Raw genomic sequence first — 13,958 nt, forward strand, 5'->3', positions numbered from 1 at the left:
GTTTATAACAAACCAAACCGTTTGAAAATCGGTAGAAAATTGGGCAAGTTATGGTTATTTAAAAGTATTTGCACCATTAAACGAGTGAGCGAGCGCACTGCCGCAAGATGGCCGCCACGTGCGGACGTCGACCTCCATTGGCCAGCAGCGCGCACGAGACATCTAGCCTTTATATATGATATCTATGGGAGGGCGTTACCATGGAAACGAGGCAGCAGCTCAACTGACAACCAGAGAAACTCCGTCTCTCACTGTTGTTTTAACTACTTTAAGGTAAGTTTAGTCCATAAAATTACACAAATAGTACATACAAATGTTTCTGAGACTTTCTTTCATGTAAATTACTCGCTTCCGTTGAATATTTACTTTATAGAAATGGTTTAGTGTCTTCGCAAAAGTCCGTTAGCCTCTCAACTGTTAGGCTATCTTAGCTGCTAACGTTAACTAAAGGTAACGTTCATTTAGGTCAATTATAGACTTGAGCTGTAATTTTGGGCTTTTAATCACATCTTATGTGTAGATGAGAGATTTTGTAGTTTTGTAAAGGTTTTGCTGACAATTGCTCAATGGATGAATGGAAATAAGCAAATTTATTTAACCTAAAAGTATGCACTGTATGGTTAATTCATAGTTATCACGTGACGTCACACCATTACGCCCACCTGGAGGGCAAAATAAGGCTTTCCTCCATCGCCCAGTCATTTTTATCAGGTTTGTAGTTAGTATTAATGTAGTAAAACAGTGTTATTAAAATATCAAATTCAATATATACCGCTTATTCATGATGCATACTTTGACAGGTAAGCAGATGAACACAGAACAAATTATTTATAACATAATAATATTGTTTGTCTTCTCCCCTTTACATTATTGTTTGCCATCTAGTCCTGATCACAGAGTTTAGCTCCAAACCCAATTAAGCAGACCTGAGCAGCTGATCCAGGATCACCAGAAACTCTGCAGGACTTTGGTCTGGACACCAGTGATGTAAGTTCAGAACATATTGCAGGAGATCTCAACATTGTCTGTCAAGGTCCACTTACATGCAGAGGTTTACTCCAACCTAGTCCAGCACACCTGAACAAGCTAATCAAGGTGCTAAACTCTGGGTGCATATCACTCAGGTCTCTAGCTCAGTAGTCAGTGGTTAAGGGCTGTCTTTATCACAAAATCCTTACAGTGCACTGAAACATTCACTCCCTAAAAACTCACTATGTTATCTGAAGTTCTGAAGCACAAAACTTTAATCATACGAGACAGTTCGCTACAAAATGACGTGATAGCTGATTTTAAAACACAAACCAATATTATATTTCAGCATAAACATACGTCGCTAGACAGGTAATGTCTAATGAAGTAAACATTTACAATTTATCTATGACTAAAATCTTGCACAAATATGTAGAGGGAAAACTCGTGTATACTTCACATTTTGGACAACCATTGTTTTTTTACATTTACATTTTGGTTATTGTTTTCTTTCTCACTTTAGATGCTGGAGAAAAAACCGCCAGGCTAAAGCATTCAAAGTGGAAACTTCTGTCGTGGCTCAATAATCTGGGATTGGGACAGTGGAAGGAGCAGAAGATCAGAGATAGGAAGAGATCTACTGGTGCCCCTGAGGAACTGATTTTACCTAATGCGTCAAACATTACCAAACATTTTCATCACTCACCTTAATGTTGTTGCAAACCTGTAAGACTTTCATTCATCTTTGAAACACAAATGTAGATATTTTTAATGAAATCTGAGAGCTTTCTGTCCCTCCATTTCACAGTTTATGCAACTACAACTTTCAAGGTAGTAAAGACATTATAACAATAATCAATATGACTCCAGTGGTTTAACCTCAACTTTATGAAGCGAAGTGAATGCTTTGTGTGTGCAAAAAAACCCCATTGCATCTTTATTCACAAAATATACATCTCTGACACGTGTTCACGGAGCACCAAGATTCATCAGGGTTGTGTTGGCGAGAGAGCCGGCCATCTCATGGCGCAACATGCGTCGGAGATACATCATTTGTGAATAAAGACGTAATTGTTTGCGCACACAAGGCAGCTGTTAAAAATATCTTCATTTGTGTTCTCCACAAAAGTCTTACGGGTTTGGAGCGACATGAGGGTAAGTAATTAATGACAGAATTTACAGTTTTGTGTGAACTATCCCTTTACTGTTTTCTAATGTGGTTATAATTGGTCATTGTTCTGTTTTATAAACATTTTCAATATTTTTAAGATTTATTGTTTTGAAAAAATGTTTATACAGAAAAGAAAAATTTGATAAGTCACAGTAAAACTTTAAAATTGTTTAAAAAAAATTGTTTCAAATAAATGCTGCTCTTTTGAAAGTTCTATTCAAAGAATACTGAAAACTGTATCGTAGTTTCCACAAAAATATGAAGCCGTACAACTGATAATAATAAAAAAAATTGAGAATCAAATCATATTATAATGATTTCTGAAGGATCATGTGACACTGAAGACTGAAGTAATGATGCTGAAAATTCAGCTTTGCATCACAGGAATAAATTACACTATATATTTACATGTATATTTATGAAAAGTTATTTTTATTGTAGTAATATTTCACAATATAACTGTTTTAGGGTATGCTTGATCAAATGCAGGCTTAAGATGTGATCAGGAAAGTGTTTTTTTATGTGAAAGATGTATCTGATGTGTCAATAAATGGTCTGCAAATCTTTTATGAATTGTTTTATTATGAATATTAAATATAATCATGAATTCACGGTTGAAATTAGGCCTGAAAAAGACGTATTTTCAACTTACTTTACAACCTAATTTAGATTTATAATTTATGTTATACTTATATTATAAATTATAATATAGAAATTATATAAATATTAAAGATTTTTAATTTATTTTTAATAACATTCCGAGAACCTTTCGGCAACGTTCCGGGAACCTTCCCCCTAACCTATAGGGAACGTTCTATTAACGTAAAGAAAACTTTCCTAGCTAACCAACAGGGAACATGTTTGTTCTGGGAACTGAAAATAACGTTCTGGGAACCAAAAATTGTTAACTGGGGATGTACTCCCAGTTACGAGTTGGAAAAACACGGGTTACAGGTTGCCTGGAACGCGGCATATACGCAGATATTCGTTGATTTTGAGTTTCAATGTACAATAACATTACGATGTCCAGCAATCGATTTAAATAGTAGGCTACATGGGGTTTAATTTGTCGTTTAATGAGATGTAGCCTAATATATGTTGTCAATGCCGAGAATTTTCGTGTGATTAAATACATAGATTCGCCTATTTGAACAACGTGTACCTTAACGCCGCCTTCACACTGGCATAAATAAACGCTAGATGTCTTATGGCGCAGTCACTTCCGGCATCACCGTTCGGCTATCTTACCGCAGTGAAGCTGTGCGAGTGATCAGCATGCACACAAATCCTCTTATCTCGCTGAAATATTGACGGATTTACAAACGGTTTGGTTTCTTACAAACGTTATTAACGTGGCTATAATTCCGAATGCTTGAACATATATGTTATAATTATTCATATGTATGCAGTGTATGTACGTAGTGTCACAACTACATCTCTGACGTTTATAACAAACCAAACCGTTTGAAAATCGGTAGAAAATTGAGCAAGTTATGGTTATTTAAAAGTATATGCACCATTAAACGAGTGAGCGAGCACACTGTGGCAAGATGGCCGCCACGTGCGGACGTCGACCTCCATTGGCCAGCAGCGCGCACGAGACATCTAGCCTTTATCAGGCATGTGATTGGCTAAGGACAAAAAAGCAGGAAAATATACTGAGACCCCCAACACCCCCCCCCCCCCCCCCCGCCCTGCCCTGCCCTGCCCTGCCCTGCCCCGCCGATCAAACCGATAAAAACATCCAACTTTTTATGACACATGACAACAACTTATTTGAATTTAAAAAATAAAATATATATTTTTACATTTTTTTACACCAAACTTAAACTGCTTAATGTGCAATATCCAACTTATGTCATGAGTATGACACATAACAACATAACAAAAAAAATGCAATATTGTGATATATTATTACAATTTAAAATAATTGGTTTTCCATTTATTAGCCTATACTTTAAATTATCATTTATTTCTGTGATGCAAAGCTGAATTTTCAGGATCATTACTGCAGTCCTTTAGAAATCATTCTAATATGATGATTCATTATCAAAGTTGGAAACAGTTCTGCTGCTTAATATTTTTTAATAACCTGTGATACTTTTAGGTTACTTTGATGAATAAAAAGTAATAAAATTAAAATTAAAATAAAAAAGAAGAATTAAAAAAAAAAAATAGAAATATTTTGTAACAATATACACTACTGGTCAGTAATTTGGGTTCAGTAATTTTTTTCTTTCTTTTTTTGAAATAAATCAATACTTTTATTCAGCAAGGATGTGTTAAATTGATAAAAAGTGATAGTAAAGAAGATTTATATTATTAGAAAATATTTTTTTTATTTTGAATAAATGCAGTTCTTTTTAACCTTTTATTCATCAAATATTTTAGGCAGCAGAACTGTTTCCAACACTCATAATAAATCAGAATATTAGAATGATTTCTAAAGGATCATGTGATAGACCGGATGTCACATGCTGAAGACTGGAGTAATGATCCTGAAAATTCAGCTTTGCTTCACAGAAATAAATTATAATTTAAAGTATAATAAATTGAAAACCAATTATTTTAAATTGTAATAATATATCACAATATAAAAAAAAAAAAAATCAGTATATCAAATGCATTTATTTTTTGATCAAATAAATGCAGGCTTGATGAGCAGAAGAAACTTCTTTCAAAAACATTAAAAATAGTAATGTTTCCAAACTTTTGGCCTGTACTGTATTCCCCCTAAAACTGCACAACTGTAGGGTAAAACATTAATAAAAAAGTGATAATAAAAAATGCGTCTTAAAACTGACATGATTGTAACAAAATCACACAGTCTGGAGAACTCAGAACAACTGCTAACATTAAGTTTAAGGTAAAAATAACTGCCATGAAATTATAGTATCTTACTCCTATGCAATTAGATAAACTGTTCATTCACTACATCACTTTACCTCTGTCTTTATCCCCTTTTATCCTCTTCTCTTCTTTTTGGCACTGTATCTATCGCAGACTATAATGCTCATTTATAATGTGTCATGTAAATTCGGCCATCCGTCACAATCAGGAAACTTTCACCGCGTCTAGAACTGGCGCGAGCTGCCAGGCCCGTTTACGAGCCTGTGTGTTAAGCGCCCTCAAAAAAAAGCAATGCTGTCTACATTGGATGCGGCGTCGCGCACGCTACACAACAAATTACCAACAACTGATCGCGCGCGCGCTCTGTTTCTGACGCACTTCAAGCACTCGCTGGGCGGGGAAAGATTGCATCTACCTGCCATCTGTAACCATGTTGACGTGCCGCCCGGTGTGGCCGCGATTCGCGGCGATTGTAGTTCAGTCCCGGGTTACCATGGTGACGGCTGTGAGATTACCCCCCCCTCTCATTTTTTTTTTTTTTTTACAGATCTGCATGATTCACGTAGGTCACATTTTCAGGTCGGAAAATCCGGAATTCCGGATTAATCCGGAAAAATCACATCCCTGCTTTATATATGATATCTATGGTTGAAATCAGCTCCGATACGGCTTCGAAACGACCGGAAGTCATTTATTTCCTATGGAGATTCGCAGACCGCATGCGAATGGGTCCGAACCATCTATGGTCTGAACGAGTGCGGTGCGAAAAAAAAATCGTGTCAGTTGGTCATCCGGATGCGTTAAAAAAAAAACTCTTGCGAAAGGCTACGGATGGTTCCTATCCGACAATTCCAGCGGAAGTTAGCGTTGCTATGGTAGGCTACTGATAAACAAACCTCAATACTCAACTTTTAATAAAATAAAATAATGATTTTATAACGATAAGTTGTCATGTCATTTTTTTTTTTTTTCATGATTTTATAACGTTATTAGGGCAGTTAATACAATTAAAATGTATAATTAAATATTGTGGCCCCCGCTCATTCACATACAGCCAGAAAATTCCATGATGGCAAATCGTCGGCTAGTCAATGAAATAATGTCTCTATAGCCCTCATCAGAAAGATCATACAAAATTGTACATTCTGACACTGACAAAATCAACCGTTCTAATCTCTCCGCCATTTTTGTTCTACTCGCTTCCGAAGCTTCCGATGCTTTTCAACGATGTAGTACGACGTCCGCTGGGGGCGTATTACGGAGCTGATTTCAACTGTTAGTGTGAAGGTGGCATAATGGTCCAGAGGTAGAACTTTCGCCAACCGTGTCAGAGGTTCTGGGTTCTAAACTGCACTCGTATAGTTTATTTTTTTTCTCGTATAGTTTTTTTTTCTCATCAAAACCGATTATGTTCATCAGTGGTTGTATATCAAGCAGGGACACGTTTGTGTGCATTATGTTTTGTGATTTCACCGGAACGAATGGAGAGTATCCGCAACGGATTGAAGCGCGCCAACGGCCACTTTGATCACTTGATTTAAAAAACACATTTCAGTGCTAGATCGTCTCTTATTTAAAAAACGAACGAAATGAATGCTCTGCCAGTTAACTGGAGATGTTTTATTTATTTGTAGATTTGGTACATTCGTGCCGCGTGATGTTTTAAAAAGTGGTGGGGACAATATCGACCCTGGCAAAAAGTGGTGGGGACATGTCCCACCCGCAAATTACGCTTATGTACACGCCTGATAAATATGTCAACTATAGCAGATCGGTACTTCGGTAGTGAATTTAAATAGGCTTATGCCTTGTACTCATGTCAGTCAGCCCTCCCAGCTGCTTTAAACCTGAAGGTCATCTGTCTGTCACGCGACTCACATGTAGACTATCACCAGAGCCCGTCTACGGAGAGCCTGGCCACTCCCTATTAAGTCTTATTGTACCAAATTTTGGTTGTAGTTCCACCAGAGTTCCACTGGGGGCGATCGCCCATGAGTGCAAAATGAATGGGAGTCTATGGGGCTAGACGGCTAAATTTGTCTCTTTCACCCGATTGCCGTTGAGAAATCTCAGATTTGATTGTAGGTTTTGCAAGTTCAACATGGGTTATAGGTCAAAAGTTGAATGAACGAGTACTTATGTCCTTTCGATTTCTTACAGGTTGAGTTGTTGTTGCCCATAACACGCTAGCATTCTGCTAATGAACGCTGATTGGTCAGTGAAGGACTGATTACGACCAGAGATACCACTTGATGGCATCGTGGCATCCGTAGCGGGACCAGAAACAAACAAAACAAAAACTCTTCTAGCACGTGTGTTTACCTGTGTCAGCTGTGCTGTTGATGCCTCGAGAGAAAAGAAAGTGCAGAGCGCGAAAGCACCAAAGTGACTGAAGGATTGCCGTAACGCAGTATCTCTGGTCGTACGATGTGTATGACGTCATTGACATTTTAAAAGACTTTTTAAAGCAAATAAGTGACTCTAAAAAATCTAACACCCAGCAATGTGTAATTTCTTTGCATCTCCTTTCGAATACAACATTCAAATTACTAGACAAAAAATTATATCCTGAGAAAAGTGGATTTTGAGAGGTATAGCGCCATAGACCTCCATTCATTCTGCACTCGTCCTGTGAGCGCCCTCATATGGAACCAGAGTGGAACTGAAACCAGTTCAGAAGCCGGAAGTGTACTGAGAGTGAAACTTCTCCCCTTATTAGACATTCTCTGCTATCACAACGTTAAGTCAGTGCGCGCACGGAAAGCGGTGTTGCGTGGTAGCATCACTGGACTGACACGTGATATGCCGACATAATATTTTTCTTTTGTAGCTATTTTTCATAGCTACTGTACATAAATGACCTCACGAAACTATTAAAATTAAATTATTTATTAATTCATTATTATTATTATTATTAAAAATTCAAAAATGTAATTGTTTTTATTAATCTGATTGGGTGGGCCACCGGTCAATCAGGCCCACCCATAAATCCGCGCCTTTGTGGTTTCCATTGTGGTCCTTGATTTTTTTTTTTTTTTTTTTTTTGTACGAGACATTTTCATGGCAAAAAAACGTGATAAAAAACTATCACAAAAAAACAAAAACACAAAATACACATATATCCAAATCTATAAAGCCATCCAGTCTAAAAACAATTTCTTCACTCTTATACTAAAACCAACATTATCTGTTAAAACCTTAACGTCCAATGTCCACTTATTCCACTCCTGCGCACCTGTGTATTCAAACGTCCTATTACCATACAAAGTCTTACACTTACATAGATTCAGATCCATTATATTTTGTCTAGTATAGTGTCCATATCTTACATTAACCCGAGAGAAATAGGAGTTAAAATACACTGGGGCCCAATTATTAATAATTTTGTTGTATAATTTTTAGTTTCAGGAATGCTAACCGTCTTTCAGGTCACCATCTAATCTGCTGAAAGTGTCCATTATCCACATGAGTAAAAGAATGATTTCCTAAAACTATTCTCAATAATTTATTTTGTGACTTTGTAACTTTGTCATCCACATACTGGATAAATCAGTCATTCATGAACAACACGCATACTCAAGCTGACTTTGTACTAGACCTGTAGCAAGAACCTTTAAACTTTATTTATTTAAAAAAAAAAAACTAGCATATCTATACATTTAATTCGAGCATTAACTTTTCCTAAAACTTTCCAGGCCATACTTACACCACTTAAATTATTATCCAGAACACAACCAAGATAATTGACCGATGTTCTGTTTACAAGTACACAACCATCAACTTTAATTACTAAATCATCTGCCTTCCTTAACTTATATTTAGACCCAAAGAGAATAGATTCTGTTTTACCCAGATGTAATAAAGCTTATTTTCAGACAGCCTTCATCTTAACAAGCTCCTCATCTAACTTCTGTATTCTATTTGTTTCCTTATCTGCAACTACTAAAGCATCATCATCTGCGTATAAAAACATATTACACTCACACATCTCTTGGATATCATTTACATATACCAAAAATAAAAGAGGGCCAAGTACATCTCTAATCATCTGTCTGTCTGCACTTTAATTCATCAATAAATAACATGACAAAACGTTAGACACAATATTGTGCTAGTTTCACTGAAAAATCATCAAGTTTGACGTATAATAATAAAAATAAGCTGGTCTTTCCATCTGATGTGACGTCTGATCCAGTATTAGTGAAATGAACAGCAGTAAATGAGTAAATGTTCTCAGACTTACATGAGTATCTGAGTGAAGCTTCTTTCTTAAACTCCTCTGAGAAAACACTGTGTTCTGGATCCTGATCCTCAACTGAAACATTTCTCTGAATGATGTCTCATATATTCCTGCTGTCACTGAGTCTTTAATACACACTCATGTCTTGACTTTAGTGTATCTCTGTAAGAGCAGGACAAGAACGCAGAATTTCCAGCAACATCCTCATTCTGACCTACAGAGAAAAATGAAAGAGAGAATTGAAAACAACAGAGTTAAATTTAGTGATACATTTTTTTTTTTTAATGAATTAACAAATGAATCTTTTACAACAATAAATTACATGTTTTCTTTTTCATATCTGGGCTAAATCCATAAAGATCTTCCTCACAGTTCCTCTCTCTTGTTTTCATCCTGACAGACTGAACAATCTCTGAGAGACTCAAGACTGATATTATCTGATGATCAGATGGGAGGAGAAACTAGTTGTCAGACTAGATAAGCATGTGATAGGACAAGTACAGTGTGTTTGTGGTTTTGTTTATTGTACATCCTCATTCTGGAGAGAGAGCAAAAAGAGAGAGAAAGCAAAACTTAACAGTCTAGTAATGAATTTGCCTTTCAAACTCTGTGTATTAACATACAGTATTTGCATGCAGGTTTGGTTGTGTTGCTTGTTTTAATTCAGTTGAACTTTGTGAATTCATTGCTACACGTACATTTGTTTTGCTGTACACGTCTATTCTTTTACATTATTATAATGTTAATAGATTCAAGATTCAGTGGCTTTATTGGCCTGGTAAAAAGCTTTACATTGCCAAAGCATTGCTAACATTAAATTACAGACAGACATACATATTTACACACTAATAATAAATAAATTATAAATAACAATGAGATAGGAAAGGCAAAAAAGTACATAAAGATTTCTGTTGTTATTCAGTGTTGATGTTATTGTCCTCTTTTATCATGGTCGCCAGGTTTGCATTTTTCTTCTTATTGAAATATTATTCTGTATTGTACAAATTAGCATTTTGTTTTGTGTGTCTCAAAGCATATTGTTTTGTATATTGTTTTAGTATGTGGACAAAATGCTTTTGATGCCTATTATCATCACACTGTAACATTCATAACTATTTGTTATCTTTTATGCAAAGATGTTCTGTTGTTGATGTGTGGCAAGAAACTCATCCCTTGCAAAAAGTATTCACATGGAACAATAACTCGCTTTCTAGTCACTCTCGACTTGACTTTTGGTTGTCTTCAGCAGAATGATCAAATATAAAGACTGACATACTTTCCTCACCGTTTTCTGATCATAAGGCCATTTTTATCTGTATTCCATTTATAGCCTCTGTCTCATTGAGTAAAAGATTCTCATATTGGAAACGTAACACCTCAATTCTTCAACACAACGAGGTTCTCACTGAAATTGATAACTTAATTTCCTTCTTTTGTGCTAAATTTTATAATGATTTATATTCTTCTAAATTCTGCCAGCAATCCACCACAGATTTTTTTGATTCCTTATCTCACATAAAACAAATGAATAAAGAAGATAGTAGCCTATGCGATGCACCGATGCACCTATTAGTCTTTTAGAAATTGTTGAATCAATAAATAATCTAAAAAATAACAAAGCCCCAGGTACTGATGGGCTATCTGCAGAGCTTTATAAAGCATTTAATCAAAGATTGGCACCTTTTTTACATAAAATGTTTTTTAGAGACTATTCCTCCCTCTTTATGTCAGGGGCTAATAACATTCATTCCCAAGCCCAATAAAGATCCCCTTTTAATAAAAAACTGGCGTCCAATTTCCTTATTGAATAGGAACCAGTCACATGGGTCCGTTTTTTTAAATTGAGATGTATACATCACCTGAAAGCTGAATACATAAGCTTTCCATTAATTTATGGTTTGTTAGGATAAGACAATATTTGGTCAAGATACGACTATTTGAAAATCTGGAATCTGAGGATGCAAAAAAATCTAATCATTGAGAAAATCACATTTAAAGTTGTCCATTTATGTTCGCGATTGTGCTGCATTCACTCACAAAAATAAATAGTTTTATTCAAAAAAGTTTTTACGCTCACATGGTCACTTGCATTGCACGTGAACAGGAGGGCATCTCATCATAAATTAACCGAAACTCAGACATGAGAAATATAGCCTATCTAAAGAAAGCTTTTTAAATGTCTTAAAACGAAACAATTCAAAATGAAAAGAAATAGGCTACTCCAGGGGCGTTGCTTGGCATAAAGCTCTACTGGGGCACAGGTCCCCCATTGTTTGTCTGAGATAGCAACAGTAACTAAGGAGGCTGTGGCTTACCGATAGCAATTAAATATAAATTTCATATCCGAAAGAATGATTCATTGTTATCACAAACAATCAAAGACAGTAGTAAAGAACACAACAATGTTTATTTTCTGTGCTATACAGTGCTGCAGGCAGGGGCGTTTGTTTCAAAAACACCAGACTGGGTAGTTGGGTAACTTAGGCGGGTTCGGGGGAGAAAATTTGAAGGCCAACAAATTGGATAACAATAGCTTTAAAAGCATGTTAGTGGGCAGCAGTAGCATAAATGATTTGTCAAGCAGATAACAGATTCTTAAACATGAGAATGAGGAGAAATGTTGCAATGAATGATCCACACTACAAAATGTTATGTGTATTGTCAACATTCAAAACTATTTTAACTCTTCCAAAAAATTTGTTTTTGCGTTGTAACTCTACACACAAACATAAAATGATTAGCCCACATACACACCAAACTACACACAGATATGAATTATGTAAATCTATCTTGTGTCTTTTGCTTGTTCAGTGTGCAGTGGAGTGTATAGGAGTTTGTCACACGTACATGTATGTGCACAATTACACTGTATATATTATACAGTATGTTTGATGAATGTTACAGTTATTGAACTGAACTGAATCAACACTGTGACTATTAACTGAATATTGACACTATTTGCTTGTTGGCCAAGCTGCTTCTCAGGCGATTTTTTTCATTTGTAAAGCTGCTGTGAAACAATATATTGTAGCTCATATATACATATATATATATATATATATATATATATATATATTCGGATTTACACAGACACACACACTGAATATGCAAAAATGCCAAGTCAGAAACTCAACTCTATTTCTAAAGCACTGCATGTATGTGTAGTATGTATATAGTATATGTATTTATATATATATATATATATATATATACAGATCTACACACACACACACACACACACTGAATTTGCACTATAAACAGAAATTCAAGGGGGTAAAAATAATTTCTTTCTTTCTCAAAACTGAGTTTTGATTTCTATGTGATCAATTTATGTATAAGTGTTTTAATAGTTTCCAAGGCCATCTCTTTGGAAATGTGTACGCTTTTCAGAAACAATAATAGTGGCTCAATGATTTCTGTTTGTCCCCTAGCCCAGAATCCACTGTGATTGGTTCTATTTGTTTCTATGTACAGTACAAAAGTCCAATTACAAAATCAGGTCTTTATTTTTGAACCTTGTTACCAGAGTGGGGAACACATAGAGGGGCGCTACAAAGTTTATATAGCAATGATAAGATCTGTGCTAGATTATGGATGTATAGCATATGGGATGGCTGCAAAATCTCATTTAGAGAAATTGGACAGAATTCAAGTGCAAGCATTGAGAATTTCCTGTGGGGCATATCCAACAACACCTATTGCAGCAATGCATGTAGTGCTAAATTAAATGCCGCTTGATATTAGAAGGCAACAGTTAATAGCAGTATATTGGAAAAATATTAAGAGTCAGGATTAAGTACATCCAACAAAGAATATACTAGGAATATGTTGGGAACAAGGAATGAATAAACAAAAGAGTTTTGGATGGGTTGTTGAAGGAGATATTAAGGAGATGGGGATAAGCAAATATAGATGTGTACCAAGAGTGATGTACCCACATTACCCTTTATGGTTTTTCCTCAGCCAATAATAGATTTAACTTTACTGAAGATAAGACAAAAATAAGGAAGTAGTGCGATGGAAGTAATGAGAACAAAGGAATATTTAGGGCTTAAAGGGGTGGTTGATTATGAATTCACTTTTCTAACCTTTGTTAGTGTGTAATGTTGCTGTTTGAGCATAAACAACATCTGCAAAGTTACAACGCTCAAAGTTCAAAGCAAAGGAAGATATTTACTTTTGCAGAAATTGCTTTTTTAAGGACTGGTAGGGGCTACACGACATTCCTCCTGGGTTAATGACATCACTAAACCAATAATTTACATAAACCCCGCCCCCGGGAACATGATTTATAGATTATCATGACAGAATATGCTAATCAATGACTAGGAGATAACTACACATAAGCTACATAAATTCATCAAGTAACCATTCAGAAATGTCCTTATGTTGCATTCTACATGTTGTCACTTCTTCTTGAGTCTCTCCATCATTGTCTGAATCCGTACAAAATGCGCTCATATATTCAGATTCGTATTCATCAATAGTCAGTATTGATAACCAAAAGTCAGAATCAAGGCCAGACTTAGTAATGGAAATCCTTCAAAATCTCTTTGAGTTAAAACAAGGTAGAATAGAAGTACAGTTTATGTGGGTTCCAGCCCATGTGGGAATTAAAGGGGATGAAGAAGCAGCTAAATTAGCTAAGCAAGCAGATGACGAAATGGTAGAAATTGAGCTACCACATAGTATAAGAGAAATAAAATCAGTAATAAAAGAGAAAGTGAT

General features: G+C 35.6%; 1 protein-coding gene and 1 long non-coding RNA gene across 2 annotated transcripts in view; one reads left to right on the forward strand and one right to left on the reverse strand.

The window, feature by feature from the left end:
- The window catches only part of LOC311084410 (T-lymphocyte activation antigen CD86-like), a 182,572-nt gene that overhangs the window by 79,409 nt on the left and 89,205 nt on the right, over nucleotides 1–13,958 (reverse strand). The gene's annotated exons all lie outside the window — the stretch shown is intronic.
- LOC311084424 lies at nucleotides 191–2,707 on the forward strand. The gene is made up of 4 exons (XR_014606520.1): nucleotides 191–273; nucleotides 632–711; nucleotides 886–987; nucleotides 1,493–2,707. It is a non-coding gene; the product is annotated as an uncharacterized lncRNA (long non-coding RNA).

The sequence above is a fragment of the Abramis brama genome (genome assembly GCF_963993115.1).
Source record: "Abramis brama genome assembly, chromosome: 6".
NCBI classification, from domain to species: domain Eukaryota; kingdom Metazoa; phylum Chordata; class Actinopteri; order Cypriniformes; family Leuciscidae; genus Abramis; species Abramis brama.